Below are 18,848 nucleotides of genomic sequence, written 5' to 3'. Positions count from 1 at the left end.
GTAAGCCAGCAAAAGAAGGGAGGACTTTAGATTTTCATAGGTCTTGTTGGGTCTACCTAAGTTGACCTAGATTTCAGGAGGGAAGGCTTTAGTTGCTATCTGAGTATCAACAGATAATATATATTGTACCAGTGCAGCTATATGAACATCGTCTGCATTACCGCTTCTACTCACTCAACAAATACCCAACAAGAGACCATTTTGGGTTTTTAATTTTTGTCTTTATTATCATTATACTGCTTTTACAAATGGAAAATATGGTCCTGGGTTAAGATCAATACTTAGGAAAAGGAAGATTGTATATCTCATTGTGTGGTGATCTTAATCCTCACAACAAATCAATTAAGTATTAGAGAACGTAATTAGTCCCACTTTATGGAGGAGGAAACAGCTTGAAAGAGGTTATGTAACTGGCTTAAACTTATCTAGCTAATTTATATTTTTTAACCCAGATCTTTGAAATAGTATCTCATTTCAAAGTCCGTGGTTTTAATGTTCTGAAACAATAAAACACCATTCTGTACTGCCTTATGCCTTGAGGCTTAAATAATAACATTGATATTTAAAGTTCTTGGTGCATAGTGGGTAATTTGAGTCACTTTCCCCAGATACAGAAGCTGAGATGGGTGTTCTTGTTTAAGGGATTTGTTGGAGGGTGCACTCAGAAGGCATATGAGAAAAAGAATAGGATAGGGCTAGCCATGAATTTTATGTATCAACATGAATTGAGCACAGGATGACCAGGCAGTTGGTTAAGCATTATTCTGGGTATGTCTGTGAGGATGTTTCTTGGTGATTTAACATATGAATCTGTACCTGAGTAAAGCAGATTGCCCTCCTCAGTGGGGGTGGGTCTCACCTAAAGTGTTGAATGTCTGAAGAAAACAAAAAAGGCCAAGTAAAGGAGATTTCCCTCTCTCTGCCTGATTGTTTTTGAGTTGGTACATCAGTCTTTTTCTGCTTTCAGATGCAAGCTTGGAATGGACCTATACCATCAGTTCTCCTGGTGTCTGACTTGCTGATTGCAACTTTTGGGATGTCTTAGCCTCCATAATTCCTTATAATAAAATTTCTCTTCTCTCTCCTCCCCACCTTTGAAAAGAATAAGGAGGATCCCTACGTACTGACATGAGAAGATCTACCAAGATCTACTGTTAGGTGGAAAATACAAGTACTAGATCAAATTGTGAAATAAGATTCAAAGGGACAGCATGATTTTGCTAGCATGTAATTAACTCTTAATGTAATTAACTCTTCTACTGATGGCATTTAGGTATCCATTTTTCTTTTACAATCAATGTAGTAATGAACTAGATAAATTTTTGAGTTCTGTTTTTCCCCCACTTAACTCTATGTTGCTACATGCTCTATTATGCTACATGTCATAATTATTTTTAAATTGCACTGTAATGGTCTATCAAGTTGATGTACCATTTATTTAATCATCTCTCTAGTGCTGGTTGCACAGGCAACAAATGTTTATAAATATATATCTCTTCATTTTTTAATTTCTTCTTTTCTCAGGAGTAGGATTAGTGGATCAGCTTTACAGAGGTTGGCCGCTTCTGTTATGCAGAGCAATCTGTTAGAATCTTCCATCCTCCATGTGGATCCTCCTCTTTCACATCTTCCATGTGAAAGAATATTGTGGGGGCATACATTGCATTGATCACTATATTGTATTAATAATAAACACAGGTAACTCTGCTCTAAGGGGCAATGGATCCTCAGGTAATAGGTCTATACGAAATGAATAAATGGTAGAATCCTCTTTCCAAGGCCTGTGCTGAGTGATAGTATAGTGGCATTCTCATTACCAGGTGTGTGATTTTGGCATTTGCTGTTCATACGTGCATGTATTTGTTGGTTTAGGTCAGTATACATGGGGAGACTTGAAGTATTCACATTTCTCAGGTAGAATCAATTTAGTGGTGCAGCAATCATCTATGAAGTGAAGATTAGTAACTGTATTAAGAATAGGATAATTTACACCAGCATCCATAGGATAACTTTGTTGATTACATGCATTTATGAATATTATTATTAATATTATAGCTACAATTATTATTTGTACATTTATTGTAATAATTATTTGTATTTCATATATCATTATTAATATTAACATCACCACAATATTACTGTAGTAATTACTATTGATATTACTACTTCTAAAATTTGAGTGCTTACTACCTGCCAGGCACTGTTCTGAGCATTTTATTTATTTATTTATTTTTTAAATATTTATGTATACAAGAGCTGGAGTACAGGCCAGGGGTGCAGGTGGTGAGAGGATTCACCAGAGACAGAATGGGGAACAGAACAGGTGGATTGACTGAAATACACTGCTGAGGGGAGCAGTAAGCAAGTCAGGAGAGGTCTGCTGTGCCATGTGGGTTTGCTGTGCCATGGGGGATCCCTGACCCACCAAGGATCAAACTCCAGTCGTATTGCAGTGACTGCTGATAGCTTTGTAGTGCTGCAACTTAACTAACCCCTTGCGCCACCAGGGAGGCCCTGTTCTGAGCGTTTTAGATAGCACTTACTTAGCACCAGTTTAATCCCCACAGCAATTCTTTGAGGTGGATCCTTTGATATTCCCATTTTATAGATAAGGAAAGGAAGTCACAGGGAAGTAAGGTGACTTGCTGCGGTCTTCCAGTTGGTAGGTGGCAGGTCTAGGATGTGCCCAGACCTGGTGTCATCTCTTAATCATAGTGCTGCGGCTTAGTAATACCTACTTGCATGTTTATTTTCAACAAATAAGCATTGTTCAAGGGAACAATTACTAGAAAAGATTAAATTAAACCCAGCATGGTAGCTGAGATTTTGTGCAAATAAAGAGAGTCACTAGTTGCTGCTTTAAAGACTATCTGTACAGGAATCTGTGGCTGTCAACTTTGAGGAGAGGTGGTCACAGAAGAAAATTTATGGGCTTTAAACTTATTTTGAGTTCCAAAGGAAGCCATAAAATTATTGATGTGGCTGCATGTTCCTCAGAACAGATGAGTTAGATAATGCGAGATTTCTGATAAAGAGACTTAAAAGTTAAAAATACCAATTCTGCATTTGACATACCTCACGTGGGAGGGAGCTTTCTGAAAAAGCATTATCTTTCTTCGCCACTTCATTCCAGATGGCTGCCCTGTGTGGAAACGAGCAGGTAATGGTGACTTGTTACAGCAAGAAAAACCACTGGAGGAGTAAGTGAAGGTGGGGAAATGGAGAACATATCTATTAAGAAATAATATGAATACCCCATGGTTTTATAGTCACAGGAAGACTGTTTTCTAGGAGTCATTTGAATCTGGATAAGGGCAGGCATTGCTGTATATTTGAGAGACTTCAAGAGCAAGGAATTAATTAAAAAAAATCAGTTATCTAATGGGTCAGAGGTATTTATGCTGTCACATCTGATGTAGGCTTGAGATGTCATCCAAAAATGTAGAAATCCATCTTATTAGAACCTCTTCTCCATTTGCAGTTTCTAGGTGCCCTAAGGAAGATTTATTTCTGTCAAATGAGTGATAATATCTACAGTTGTTAGTAATGATAGTCTTACACCCTGAAATGCTTCTTAGAAGATAGAAATTTAATTAGATCCTCTCTCTTCTGTGGCTAGGAACTGAATTGGGCTGGTGGGCTGCCAGGACAGATATCTCTTGCCTCTTTTCCTATACTATAATGACACTCCAATTCAACATCTTAAACTGTGGGTCCTTTGTCTTCTCTCCTCTCCAGGACTTTGCTACAAGAGAAAAATCCATCTTCTTTTTGCTTATATATGTGTTCCTACTGTTACCACTACAACTGCCACCCCCAGATATGTTTGCCAGAGGCCAGGTCCTCTGCTACATGTCTTATGAAGATCATCTCATTTAATCTTCACACCCTGTGAATGAGCTAAAATTAAAGCCAAAGTTTCCTGTGGGCACAGGGAATGAGTTCTCTTCTTTGTGTCAGTGCTCAATGACTCTAGGGGAGCTGGCTCTGTGAAGGTTTGAAAGAGCAACTTTTGCCCTTGAAGCGTTGCTTCCAGTCTGCATTTTTTGGTGTTTATTAGGATTTTTGTTTGCAATTCTGTTTACTTGTCTTTCAAAATTGGTTTTTCAAAGGTGGGCTTTGCAACACCATAATTCCCATAAACATGTTTCCTAGAAGGGTTTAGTGCTCTTTCTGGTCAGTCTGGGTCTTAACAGAAGGGATTTTTGATATTCTCTTCCTGATTTACTCAGAGTCACAACTTTTCAGTAGATGCAGCAGTTCTTGAGTCAAGAATATTGATTAAGCGTTGTCTTTCCCAAGATGGTATAATCTACCCCAGTATCATCTTACATGTGTTCTACAAAAAACAATTCTGAGATACGTGAGAAAAAAGAGACTCCATGGATAAACAGATACTGTATGTAGGAATCTCAGTGCACAGGCTTAGTTGTATGAGGAGATCCAATCTGACTTGACCTCTTATCTGCTATTTCTTCAGGTTGATGGGAAAGTTCAACTTGGACATAATTGGAATTTCTTCCTCTTCTCTCTCCAAGGGGTTATATCAAGATTCTATGGTCTTACAGATGCCTAGGCATTTTGGGGATGTCTAAACCTACTGCTTCCTGTGGAGATGCTCACTAACTCAGCTGTACCCTCCCCTTGGGTGGACTCACTGCTGTTGCTCTATTCTGCTTGGGGCACCTGGTCTTTGGTGAGGGTGGAAACCACCAAGATCTCACCCTGGGAGGGAATAGGAGGATGTGCTCCTGCTCCTGGAGTACCCCAAACTTCTCTTTCATCTAATCCTGCTTGATTGAAAATAAAAAAAATCAAGAATGCCTGCCATGCCTCTCCCCAGAAACAAGAAAGAATACAGCCTACTTTTTTCTATAATGGGGAAAGGGAAAAGAGAAAGGCCTGAGAGAAAAGATGAACTTGGATTTCATAAAATTCTTCATAACCTGTTTTTTTCTTGGGTCTCCATAGTGTATATTAACATATCAGAGGCTCTGAGAAGTCCTGTAGTATGAAAACATACGTGCATAATTTAAATCAGAGGCTATAAAATTGAGTACTGACCCTATTAAAACCTTAGAGTTAGTGTTCTGGAGAATGCTCTTTAGGAAATCTGTAGTAGCTCTGTGCAGACACATTACTATCCTTGTCTAGGAGACTATAGGAATAGATTGTGGTGTCTTCTCATGGAAGGACAACATTCATTTCTGTCTGTTAAAATAGGGGATGTGGAAGGGTAGGGACAGGAATAGGTCAGACCAACCACCAGCTTCATGGCAGTCAGAGGGACCTGGGACAGGAAGGCATGATGGACACCAGAAAGAATGTACTTTTCTATAATTACTCTGTTTCTGCCCAATTTGTTCTAAGTTACACATTATTCTGCTCATTCTTTGTGTACCAATGAGCAGTTACCTTCTTTCAGCCATCCAGGGGCATTCCATAGTTTCATGAACAGCTCTGGAACCTCAGAGTTTATGAAAGATCAAAATGTAAGCTTAGCTCTGGACAAGCCACATGGCCTCAAAGAAGGACATAAGATTGTGACAGCTTAAAGACTGACCTCAGACTCCCCTAGGAGAATCAGCCTAGAGTCCTGTCCTTGGGCTGCCTCTTTGTTCTTGAGCACAAGCCTTCAATAAACCTTGCCTGTTTAATAGACACTCTCTGGTCTATTAATCCCGTTTCTCAGAGAGTCCCTCAAGCTGCATTTTTGGGTCAGGGTCTGCAACACTATGAAGCTCCACTATTCAGAATCCCTTACTGTCCCAACCTACACTGCTCTCACCCTCACTGTCTTTCCAATGTTCAATGACTGTGATTTCCAACATTCTTAGAATGATTATCCTTTCCTTAGGGCTGTACATGGGCTCCAGGTCACTATAATTTTTCCATTAGGCATCAAGAATACAGGCACATTATTTGGCATTATCATTGTAACCATTCCAGAGACACGTATCCCTAGAGTACACACCCTGCGTATACATGTGGGGTGTTTTAACTACATGGAGAGAGTAACCAAATTTGGGATAACCAAGATTAATTGTTGAGCATAAAAGACCTGCACTAGCCTCAGTGCTGATGGGAAATAGGTCTGTTGAGTTTCTTTCTTAGGCAAACAGGGCTTTTTGTTACCTAATGAACCGAAAAGGTAGACAAGCTCAGATCACAAGATTAAGACAGGTATCACATTCTATGTTTATCTGTTTGTTCCATTGCATTGTTTTCTTGTGGTTGGTGTGTTTTAGTTCCTGTTTTGGACCTTTGCTTCTCTGCTGCTGATGCACCCAGTTACCAGTTGCTTTTTTCTGGGTCCTGTTCTCTGCCACATTCCTTTGCTCCAGAATCATTTCTCACATATGATTTGCAACCCTGTCAGACATCTCACTGCTGTTCTACTCTTAGCCCGGTGCGGGCAACTAAAGCTGAGTTAACAAATCCTGAGATGCAAGACAGGAATGTCTGAGACCCGCCTGTGCACTCCCAGGGTGCTAGTCTACATACCTCTCTAATTAGGAGACATTCAGAGGAGAAACTTTAGGTGAAAGGCTTAATTTTTTAGGAGTCATGTTCCTTGGTATTTTCCCCCAATGTGGGTTTGGGCTTCAGAAGGAAGTGTTAAAAAAAAAAAAGTTGTAACCACGCAGCCCTTCAATCTGGTCTCCTTCAATACTGGAGGCCTTCTTCAATCCTTCTGCTTTCACAAGCTTCTAGGTTGAAGTATGAGATGTGAGTTAATATTGTTGACCTTTTTTCCCTTCCATAAATGGAAGAAAACCTCACCTCACACCCTAAAGGAAACCACGCACAACTGTAACCCTCAGAAGTGTCCAGAATTGGAATCCCTAGGGGTGTAGGTTCAGCTGTCAGCTTGGGGCTCCTGTGAAACACAAGAGTGGGAGGCCCTGATAGGGCAAGACAGGACTTGGGTTCCTCTGTGTTAGATGATTAGGGGGTTTTCAGTTGGGCCAACTAACTTCTTCTTATTCTACTTAGCTGACCCTAGAAATCTTGGCTTAAGTGCAGAGCTGTATCAATTACAGTAATTTACATGAATTATTTACCAATTATAGGTAATTACCAGGCTGCATAATAATGATTATGCATATCATTAAATGTGTGCCAGATCAACTGGGTTGTAAGATTTATTTGATTGCAGTACTAATCATTGCACACATCTGCTTAGTCTTTGTGAGCTGCTCACATAGTGTGGACATTTTCTCATACCTTGAGAACAATGGAGGTAACATTGGGGAGCATTTTCTATTCACCGATGGGTTGAAGGAAGAAAGAGAGTAAGCCGTGATGATTAGTATTTGCTTCCAGACCCAATAGTTCTAGATGTTTAATTTTGAAGATTAAGTGAAGCCAATTGTGCTTCATTAGAATACAAGTTTCTGTCCTCAAAGGCAGGAACTTATGTCTTATTCATGTTTCTACCTTAGCCATGAACAGAGTAGGCATTCAGTAAGCATTTGCTGAAATGGATGGAATTGGAATGGCGCTAGACTTTATTTCATGGTTAAAAATACTAATGGTTATTATCACAAAATAATATAGAGATGATTCCTTCTACTAGTGTGAAGGTTTATAAGATCACACACATGGGATTTTATGGAAGCATTACAAAATATTACCCGTAGAATGAAATGCTGTAATGACGTTCCTTGAATTCATGACATCTGTGGTCCATATTGCTCACAGCGTTAACATCACATTTCCCGAGAAGAGGAATTGAGATCATCAACTGCTTAAACATATGGCAATGAGTTAGACCATTATTAATGCAAAAACCTTGTGTAGATAGAATCAAGTAGTTTAAAAGCTGTTAGAACAAAGAACACACCTAAGAAAACATAGGGACTAACCCCTGTGTCATCGCACAGCTGAGCAAAGATCAGATATTATAATAAATGGTCTAAAATGAAATCATTTCAGATTACATATAAGGTTCCATCTATATATGTTAAAAATATATAGGGTACTGTTTAAGATGTTCTGCCATAAAAATTGCCATCATTATGAAGACAATAATTTCATATAGTGTAAATTGAAACAGGACAATTCAATTTAAACCATAAAATAGTGAAAAGTTTGTCTTGCTCTTCCCACAGGTCCCCAGTTCCATTCTCCATGGGCAGATGATGTCAATAGTTTCCTCTGATTCATTCCAGAAATCCTCTCTGCGTATACTTGGATATTTGTAGATAGTTTTGTTTGAAAATTAGGTAAATTTTAGTAATTGGGTAATATTTAAGATATACAAAGATATCAAGAATAATGCCACAAATGTATTGTTCCTACTTTCCAATTCAAGAAATAGTTATTAAGTGTAAATGCTTTTTAAACTTGTACATCTTTTATTCTTGTCACTCAAGCATTTTAATGCCCATTTAAAAAAAAGATTTATGCATCCAAGAACTGGGGTATAGGCCAGAGATGTGGGGATAGGGGTGAGAGGATTCACCAGAGACAGAGTGGGGAGCAGAACAGGCAGATTGACTGAAATATACTGTTGAGGGGAGCAGCGGGTGAGACAGGAGAGGTCGCTGCGCCATGTGGGTTACCTCCCTGGCTGGGCATCGAACTCATGTTGCAGTGACTGGTGATAGTTTCATTGTGCTGAGACTTAACCCCTTGCACCACCAGGGAGCCTCCTTAATGCCCATATTTAATACTATCTTCTAAGAGGTAACTCTCCTGTTGAATTTTCCCATGTCCACTTCTTAGCTTTTAGAATATATTCATGTATACTAAAAAAAAAAAAAATAGGTAGTAATTAATGCTTTTACACAGTGTTTTTGAATTTGTATTGTATGAATTTTCTACCACATTATTTTCATTCAGTTTTGTTAAGAGTCACTCACGTAGGTATGAACAACTATATAGTTTATTCATTTTCATAAAGTGTAGGGTATTCCAATATAAGAATATATCACAATTATACATTATCTTTCTGATGAATAATTAGGTTGTTTTCAGTTTTTGCTACTACAAGCAATTCTGTAATGAACAATCTTGTATGTGCCTCCTCATGTAAGTGTGTGAGTTTCTTTAAGGTATATATCTAGGAATGAAAGTGTTCAGTCATGGGATATGTATATTTTGAACTTTTTTTTTTAAATAATAAATTTTATTTTTATATTCCCCATACAATTGCAACCCCCCCATTCTGACCCCAATCCCTCCCCTCCCGCCCCCCACCCCCCAAAAAGTGTCTCTGGTTCATAGTTTTTTGTTGATTTTGATTTTCACTTTCTTATAGTTATTCATTTTCTGGTCCCTTATTTAAGTTTTCTAGATTCCTGCTATGAGTGAGACCATCCTGTATTTTTCTTTTTCTTTTTGGCTTATTTCACTGAGCATGATCCCTTCCAGCGCCATCCATGTTGCTGCAAATTGCATGTGTTTATCTTTTTTGAATGCTGAGTAATATTCCATGGTATATATGTACCACATCTTCTTGATCCAGTCATCTATTTTTGGGCATTTGGGCTGTTTCCAAAGCTTAGCTATTGTAAACAGTGCTGCTATAAACATAGGGGTGCAGGTGTTCTTTGGAATTGATGTTTCTGTGTCCTTTGGGTAAATACCTAGGAGTGGAATTGCTGGATCATATGGAAGCTCTATGTTTAGTAGGTCCAGAAATCTCCACACAGCTCTCCATAGTGGTTGGACCAGTTTGCACTCCCACCAACAGTGCAGAAGAGTTCCTTTTTCTCCACACCCTCGCCAACATTTGTTGTTGCCAGTTTTTTTAATATGTGCCATTCTCACTGGTGTAAGATGGTATCTCATGGTAGTTTTGATTTGCATTTCCCTGATTACAAGTGATGTTGAACATTTTTTCATATGCCTGTTGGCCATTTGCATTTCCTCTTCAGAGAAGTTTCTTTTTAGCTCTTCTGCCCATTTTTTGACTGGATTATTTTCTTTGTTGTTGTTGAGTCTCATCAGCTCTTTGCAGATTTTTGTGATCAGTCCTTTATCATTAGTGTTGTGTGCAAAAATGTTCTCCCAGTTGGTGGGGTTTCTCTTTGTTTTTGTTATTGTCTCTTTTGCTGTGCAGAAACTCTTTAATTTGATGTAGTCCCAGCTGTTTATCTTTGCCTTCACTATCACTGCTTTGGGTGATGTGTCTGTAAAGATGTCTTTGATGTGCAAATCCCGTAGTGTTTCGCCTATATTTCCTTCTATATATTTTATGGTTTCAGGTCTTATGTCTAGTTCTTTAATCCATTTTGAGTTGATTTTTGTGTATGGTGTGAGGTAGTGGTCAAGCTTCATTCTTTTGCATGTAGCAACCCAGTTTTCCCAGCACTATTTATTGAACAAACTTTCTTTGCTCCAATGCATAGTCTTTGCTCCTTTGTCAAAGATTAGTTGACCATAAATCTGTGGGTTTATTTCTGGATTTTCTATTCGATTCCATTGGTCTGTATGTCTGTTCTTGTTCCAATACCATGCAGTTTTGATGATTATGGCTTTGTAGTATAGTTTGAAGTCTGGGCGTGTGATGCCTCCATTCCCTTCTTTTTTTTTCAGGAGAGCTTTGGCTATTTGGGGTTTTTGGTGATTCCATATGAATTTCATCAATAATTGTTGTATTTCTTTGAAGAATGACATTGAAATTTTGATTGGAATAGCATTGAATCTGTATATTGCTTTTGGTAGGATAGCCATTTTAATAATGTTTATTCTTCCAATCCATGAGCAGGGGATGTCTTTCCATTTCTTTGTGTCTTCTTCTATTTCTTTTAACAGTGTTTTATAGTTTTCTTTGTATAGGTCCTTTACCTCTTTTGTTAGATTTATTCTCAAATATTTGATTTTTTTTTGTTTCAATAATAAAAGGGATGGTTTTTTTGATTTCTTCTTCTTCAGATTTATTGTTTGTGTATAGGAAGGCTACTGACTTTTGCGTGTTGATTTTGTATCCTGCCACTTCACTGAACTGATTGATTAGTTGAATTAGTTTTTCTGTGGAGTTTTTGGGGTTCTCTATGTATATTATCATATCATCTGCAAATAGTGATAGTTTGACTTCTTCTTTTCCTATTTGGATTCCTTGGATGTCTTTCTCTTGTCTTATTGCTCTGGCTAGGACTTCCAGTATTATATTGAAAAGCAGTGGTGAGAGTGGACATCCTTGTCTTGTTCCAGATCTTAATGGAATTGCTTTCAGCTTTTCACCATTGAGAATGATACTGGCTGTTGGCTTGTCATAGATGGTCTTTATGATGTTGAGGTATGTTCCTTGTATCCCAAGAATTTCAAGGGCTTTTATCATGAATGGGTGTTGCACTTTGTCAAAAGCTTTCTCAGCATCTATTGATATTATCATATGGTTTTTATATTTCTTTTTGTTGATGTGTTGGATAATGTTGATTGATTTTCGGATGTTAAACCATCCTTGTGTCCCAGGAATGAATCCTACTTGGTCGTGGTGAATTATCTTATGGATACATTGTTGGATTCTGATAGCTAAAATTTTATTGAGGATTTTCGCATCAGTGTTCATTAGGGGGATTGGCCTGTAGTTTTCCTTTTTTGTGTTGTCCTTGTTCGGTTTTGGTATTAGTGTAATGTTGGCTTTATAGAACGTGTTTGATATTGTCCCTTTGGTATTGTCAATTTTTTGGAAGAGTTTGTGAAGGATAGGCACTAATTCATCTCTGAATGTTTGGTAGAATTCATTTGTAAATCCATCAGGTCCTGGGCTTTTGTTTTTGGGAAGGTTTTTGATTACCATTTCAATTTCGCTAATTGTAATTGGTCTGTTTAGGTGTTCTATTTCTTCTTTATCTAGATTTGGGTGATTGTAGAGTTGTGGGAATTTGTCCATCTCCTCTAGATTGTTGAACTTGTTTCCATATAACTGTTCATAGTAGTTACTGATTATTCTTTTGATTTCTGCTGTGTCCGTTGTGATTTCTCCTCTTTCATTTGTGATCCTGTTTATTTGTGCTTTCTCCCTTTTTTCCTTTGTGAGCCTGGCTAGGGGTTTATCTATTTTATTGATTTTTTCAAAGAACCAGCTCTTGGTTTCATTGATCTTTTGGATTGTTTTTTTAGTTTCAATTTCATTTATTTCTGCTTTGGTTTTTATTATTTCTTTTCTTCTACTGGTTTTGGGTTTTTTTTTTGTTGTTCTTTTTCTAGATCTTTGAGCTTTGAGATTAGGTTGTTTCTTTGAGTTCTTTCTTGTTTCTTGATGTGAGCTTCTATTGCTATATATTTTCCTCTTATTACTGCTTTTGCTGCATCCCATACATTTAGGATATTGGTGTCCTCCTTGTCATTCAATTCAAAGAATTTTTTAATTTCTTCTTTGATCTCCTCATTAGTCCAGTGGTCTTCCAGTAGTGTGGTTTTTAATCTCCATGAGGTAGGAAAGTTCCTTGCCTTCTTTTTATGATTTATTTCTAGTTTGATGCCTTCATGGTCAGAAAAGATGGTTGATATGATTTCAGTCTTGGTGTATCTGTTGATGTTTGTCTTGTGCCCCAATATGTGATCTATCCTGGAGAATGATCCGTGTGTGCTTGAGAAAAAATGTGTACTCCGTTTTTTTCGGGTTTAGTGTTCTATAGATGTCTGTTAAGCCCAAATGCTCTAGGTCCTTATTTAGAGCTTTGGTTTCTTTACTTATTTTTTGTCTTGTTGATCTATCCATTGTTGATAGTGGTGTGTTGAAGTCTCCCACTACGTATGTGTTTTCTCTGATGTCTGTTTTCAGAGAGGACAACAGTTGTCTGATATATTTTGGTGCTCCTCCAAACGGAGTATATGTGAGTATATGTTAATGAGTGTTATTTCTTCTTGAAGTATTGTCCCCTTGATCATAATGTAGTGACCATTGGGGTCTCTTTTTATCTTTTTGAGTTTGAAATCTGTTTTATCTGATGTAAGTATAGCTGTTCCTGCTTTCTTTTTTGGTCCATTTGCTTGTAGGATTGTTTTCCATCCTTTAACTTTGAGTCTGTTTTTATCTTTTGTAGCTAAATGTGTTTCCTGGAGACAGCAAAAGGTTGGGTTTTGTTTCTGAATCCAGCCTGCCACTCTGTGTCTTTTTATTGAAGAGTTTAGTCCATTTACATTTAGAGTTAATATTGATATGTTAGCATCTGTATTTGCCATTGTGTTTGTCTTTCCTTTGATTTTATTTATTTATTCATTTAATAATTTTTTTTTTGGCCTTATTTCGTTGTTATTCATCCCTCTGAGGTTCTGGCTTTAGGACTCCTTGTAGTATTTTTTGGAGTGGGGGTTTAGTTGTAATGAAATTCCGGAGTTTCTGTTTGTCTGGGAAGGTCCTTATTCTTTCTTCATAGAGGAAGGAGAGCTTTGCGGGATAGAGTATTCTTGGTTGGCATCTGTTTTCTTGGAGTCTGTTGACTATGTCCCTCCACTCTCTCCTTGCCCGTAGTGTTTCTTCGAAGAAGTCTGATGTCAGCCTGATTGGCTTTCCTTTGAATGTTATCTGTTTCTTCCCTCTTATCTGCTTCATTATTTTTTCCTTGTCCTGGATTCTTGGGAGCTTTACTATTATATGTCTTGCTGTATTTTTCCTTTCGTTGTGGAAGTTTGGTGTTCTTCTTGCTTCTTGTATATCAATTTTCAGCTCCTTCTTCACATTTGGAAAGTTCTCTTCAATTTTCTCTTTGAATATTTTCTCTGTTCCTACATCTCTCTCCTCTCCTTCTGGTATTCCTATAACTTTTATATTTCCTTTCCTCATGGAGTCAGATAGTTCCCGAAGTCTTTCTTCATTCTTTTTCCTTCGTACTTCTCTTTCCTTTTCTGTTTTGGTTCTTTTTATTTCTGTGTCTTCAAGAGAACTTATTCGTTCTTCCATTTCATCTATTCTGCTTTCATTGCTTTTCCCAGAATTCTTTAGTTCTTCCATTAATTCTTTGATCTCCTGCATTTCTTTTACTTCCCTCTTTAGGGACTCAATTTCATTCTTCTGATTGTTGATTATTTTCCCCTTATCATTGTTTTCCTTTATGACTTCTGTCAGTTTTTTTTTTTTTTTTATAAATTTATTTATTTATTTATTTATTTTTACAAGCACTGGGTATGGTCGAAGCACAGGAGGGTGAGAGAATTCACCAGAGCCAGAGCAGGGAGCAGAGCAGGCAGAAGGACCAAAGTACACTGCTGAGGGGAGCAGCAGGCGGCAGGAGAGGTCTGCGCGCCATGCGGGACCCTCCTCCGGTGGCCGGGGAGCAGCTGGGGATCGAACAGGCGCTGCAGAGGCTGCAGGCAGCTTCGCAACCCAGCGCTCAACCGCTGCGCCACCGGGGAGACCCGACTTCTGTCAGTTTTTTAATCATGGTAATTTTAAATTCTTTCTGGAAGGCTCAGAAGTTCTTCCAGGTTACTGTCGTTGCAATCTGGGGGCTGGTCTTCTTTTTGTGGTGTGCTTTTCCCCTGAGGGGTTGCTAGGTTGCGTGTGGTTCTTCTATTCCCTACTGTTTTCTAATTTGCTGTATGCGTTGGGACACTGTGTTGCTGGGACTGGCTGGCATCTTGGGTGAGCTTCTCTGCTCCCCTCTGGCTCCTCTGGGAGCCATCTGTCAGTTTCAAGCAGTCTTTACTGAAGAAAGGTCCCTGTTCTAAAATGCCGATGTGGGGACACACTCCCCTGTGCGCCTGGTCTGCCCCAGTGGTGGGTTCCCGCTATCCCTCTGGGCTTGGACTGCAGGCCAGAGGGGGTCTGGCGTGGGCGAACTTCCCCCGCTCACCTCTGGCTCCTGAGGGAGCCTTCTGCAGGCAGTCTTTACTGAAGAAATGTCCCTGTTCTAAAATGGCGATGCGGGACACACTCCCTGCGCGTCCGGTCTCAGGCACACTCTTCTGCGCGCCTGGTCTGCCCCGGCTGTGGGTGCTCGCTCCCCCTGTGGGCTCAGACTACTGGTCGGAAGGGGCCCGGCGTGGGCTAACTCCCCAGCTGGCCACTGGCTCCTCCAGGAGCCTCTGCTGGTTTCAAGTCGCTAGGTGGTGCCAGAGATCTGTCCTAGAGCCCTTGGGGAGCTGGTTTTTTTTTTTTTTTTTTTTTCACCCCGTGGGACAGGGACCAGAGCGGGAATGGTAGGGTAAACCTCAACGGCTTTGGGGTGCTGTGTCTGCCTTGTGCCACACCGTCGTGGAGAACCCACGCCCCGAATTTCATGCCCCAGGTCTCAGTTCCAAAGCCCTCAGGTCCAGGACGCGGGCTGTAGCCCAGTTCAGTGTCCACAGAATGGCGTCTTTTGCAACCCTCTCCTGTGCCTGGGTGCCTGGTTCCTGGTTACTCAGTGAGGGACTTTCACCTCAGTGAGGGTCTTCGCGCACGTCTCCCCGCACGCCTAGGTCGCAGGCGCGGGGACCTGGGCAGCTGCGATCCCCATCCGCGTTTTCTTTTCAACCACGTGGCTTTTCCGCGCGATCCTGATCCCGATCCGCGTTTGCTTTTCAACCACGCTGTTTTTCGCGTGATCTCGATCCCGATCCGCGTTTGCTTTTCCAGCGCGCCGCTTTTCCGTGCAAGCTTACCGGGCAGCCCGGGGCTGTGTGCTGGTGCTGGTCTCCTCCGGGGGGGAGGGGCTCTCTTTAATGGCGCCCGGAGCTCACCTCCGCGGCGAATCCTGCAGGGTTCTCCGCAGCTCCAGTTCATGGGGTGTGGTGGCTGAAATAGTTCCTTTCCACTCACAGTCCCGCTTGCTGCGTAGTTCGTTCTTGTTGGGCATTTTAATTTGTTTTTTCCCTCCTCTCTGCTGGTCGGAGAGTGCCGCCTCTGTGGGTGGGGGAGGGGAGCAGGGTTCTGTGCTTTCCTCCCTTCTGGTCCTCTTTTATGGCAACTTTCTTCTTCGGGCAGTTTGCTGGAGTCGTTTGTTTATCTTCCCTGTCCCAGTTCTCACTGGGACCTGCCGCTTTTCCTCCCTATTAACTTTTTTTAATGGGAGATCTTACTCACAGTGTCTCCTCGCCACCATGTTGCTCTGCCCTCTCCTCAATCTCTGTCCTATTTTGAACTTTTTTATAATTGCCAAATTGTTGTCCAAAGTGATTGTATGTATCCTTTAAAATTTTATTTTTAAATAACAAAAGGACTTGTGCTAGGGTGATAAATGTATATAGTAGGCAATCAGGTTTTGGAATTGTTTTGATTTAGTTATCAACATCCTTTCTTTCAAAAGATGTGCTCAGAAAAGAAATGGGACTGGGATTTGAACCTAGGATTTCTGCTTTAAACCCTATATACACTTTGTTTGTATACCCTGTATATGCTTTGTTTGTATACCTTGTATACGCTTGTAGTCTGTCTTCTCTTTACCTGGAGAAATTTGAGCCTGAATGAAAATAATGAGTTTGTATTTAGTGTGGGTTGTGCTTTGTTTACCGGACTGTAGAGGAGAACCCAGTTCTTTGGCTTCCTTTATAAGTCTTTTCTGCATTGGTGTGTTCATTCTCCTCTTCTTCTTCCTTCTAAATCGTCACTGTGTTTGTTTTTTTTTTAGAGACTCAGGTGATACATTCAAATCCCCTTTTCAAATCTTTCCACTTCATTCCTCTTTTTACTCGCTTTTGGGTGGTTCTCCTTCTAGTTTCTTGTGGGGGCATTTTTTTGAGACTATGTAACACCCTATTTCTCATCCAAGTTCACTCTCTAGTTTCAGTATCCATAGATGATTACTGCCTGAAACAGGTCATTTCTGTAATGGTTGCCAACTCGTGATATATAATCTTATTTAAACCTTAAAATAACCTTAAGAGATTTGTTCCATTATCATTATGATTATAGACAAAGCAGTAAGAAAATTAGTGAGTATAAAGGATTAGTTGTTACCTTTGGATTTCAGAATCCTGACATAATATACCAAAAAAATGCAAAATACCCCCAACCCCACCAAAACCAACCCCCGCAACCCATTATAATTAGATTAACCCACAGTTGAAATGGGCTAGCTCTCAAAGTATTTGAATTAAGACTAAAAGTTGTGGAAGCAATGCTATAGTCTCCTTTTCCACCTCCAAGAATGAGTGTATGAATCTTACCATGTATCTTTAAAAAATGCAGCACAGTAGAATAAAACTGCCTCCTAAGCCTGTATTTCATCTGAAATGATTTATTTGCTAAAGTTACAAAAAGAAAACCAAAACCCCCTCAAAATCCAGCTTCTCTTAGGAGATATTCTGCAGCATAAAGTCCTATATGCAGCTTCTGGATCCAAAATCCAAACTAAAGAAAGCATGCATTGATGTTTTAATCTAATAGGACCTGCAGGGGTCAACTTTTCTTGAAAAGGAAGGTTAGTATTTCACTGAACATCAAGAGATGGGTTCCTGCTTCTAATCCTCATGTTTAAAAACATGTATATCAGGGGAAAGAATGCTTCACATCCTTATCAAGTAGGGCATGACAAAATTGGAAATTGGTTCGTGATTTATAGCACCTCTGGCGACACACTGAAGTGTGTAGTAAAATTAACTTTTGGTATATACAGTAGCTGCTTGCACAGCATGACTACAGAAAGACTCTGTGAGTAGGAGAGGTTATAGATGAATGAAGCCAGAAATGGAAAACTTCCACTGGTGCAGGCTGCACAAATGAGTGTTGTTAACTTTTGCTAGCACTTGCATTCGATGTTTGTGGCTAGTTGGAACACAGTCTCAGAAGGCCCTGAAGGTCTTCCTCCCTTCAGCCACCTGGATCCATGAAAGTCCAGCTGATACAGGGGTCTCTTTGTTGTCAAGTCAGAGCGGCTACTGGTCGGCAAGCAAAGAAAATCGAGCAAAAGTCCAGACTGCATTTGCACAAGGACCATATTGTTGCAACCCTGGGCTTGGGAGGCGAGTTTTGGCGAGCAGGACATTTTGAACACCCACAGGAGCTTGGGATTGTGGACTTAGTCATGGATAGGGAAAATATTTGATAGCAGAGCCCGTTCTGGAAATTCCCACGTGGTGAACAAGGATGTGCAGTGTAATTTTGGTTTCATATTAAAATTCCTTGAAGCAGGCCTTAGGACTGTATCGGGTTCTCAGATCTTTCTCTTAATGAAATTGCCAAATGCAACACTTTAGCATTAGGATTACATTGCAGTAATATAAACCAAAAAGGGGCTAATTTACATTTGTGCCCATGCCATTAATGTAAATTGGTTATTAGCTATTTATGCTTGAGAGCAGGAAGATAAAACATAAAGGTAGTTTTATTAACTACATTTTGCCCTCTGAAATCTGCTGTGCATGGAATTTACAATGGGTGAATTTTTTTCTCCTCCATGCAGAATGGCATTTGCTCTGCCTAATTAACATGTTTATTAACAAATTACTGCCCCCTTTCTGCAATTTGCATTTTATAACACATCACCACAATGATGTTAAGAAAGTCCCAGGCCCTGCTGGAATGTTGCATTAGCTTTTTTGTCTCCTCTTGCCTTCATTTATTTTAGGCAGGGGTAATTAAAGAGAAATGGCATTTTCAAACAATGATAATGCAGGAATAATGGGGAGGTAAATGAGTTTCAGTCATCACATCCTTTTTTTGAGACAATGGGCAGGTGTGAGCAGCGATGTGGATGGGGAGGCATGAAATTGTGCATCTCATCCTTGCCCTCAACTCCACCTCTTGCTTGTGACTCTGGGAAACACTGCTACAGGGGAGGTCCCATGTTCCATCTCTTTTCCTCTCGCTGATCGCTTGAGGATGTAGGAACTTTAAGTGAGAAGTCAGGAGCAAAAAGAACTTGAACATGATTCTTGAGAAGTTAAAAAAGGAAATACTTTTTTCTTTTTTGAATGCTGAGTAATATTCCTTGGTGTATATGTACCACATCTTCTTGATCCAGTCACCTATT

At 39.8% G+C, this 18,848-nt stretch overlaps 1 long non-coding RNA gene across 2 annotated transcripts in view; it reads left to right on the top strand.

Moving 5' to 3' along the window:
- Positions 1-18,848, top strand: part of LOC119261027 (uncharacterized) — a 124,363-nt gene that overhangs the window by 101,162 nt on the left and 4,353 nt on the right. Inside the window, exon 5 of one of the 2 annotated variants that reach the window (XR_008549104.1) lies at positions 8,115-8,228. This is a non-coding gene — a long non-coding RNA (uncharacterized LOC119261027). Of the gene's footprint in view, positions 1-967; positions 1,260-8,114; positions 8,229-18,848 lie in introns of those variants that run through there. The other variant, XR_008549105.1, reaches the window with a different exon arrangement.

The sequence above is a fragment of the Talpa occidentalis genome, unplaced genomic scaffold (genome assembly GCF_014898055.3).
Source record: "Talpa occidentalis isolate TD23 unplaced genomic scaffold, MPIMG_talOcc4v2.1 talOcc4.6, whole genome shotgun sequence".
Taxonomy (NCBI): Eukaryota; Metazoa; Chordata; class Mammalia; order Eulipotyphla; family Talpidae; genus Talpa; species Talpa occidentalis.
Note: the sequence above shows the minus strand (reverse complement) of the source record. Positions and strands in the feature narration are given on the sequence as shown.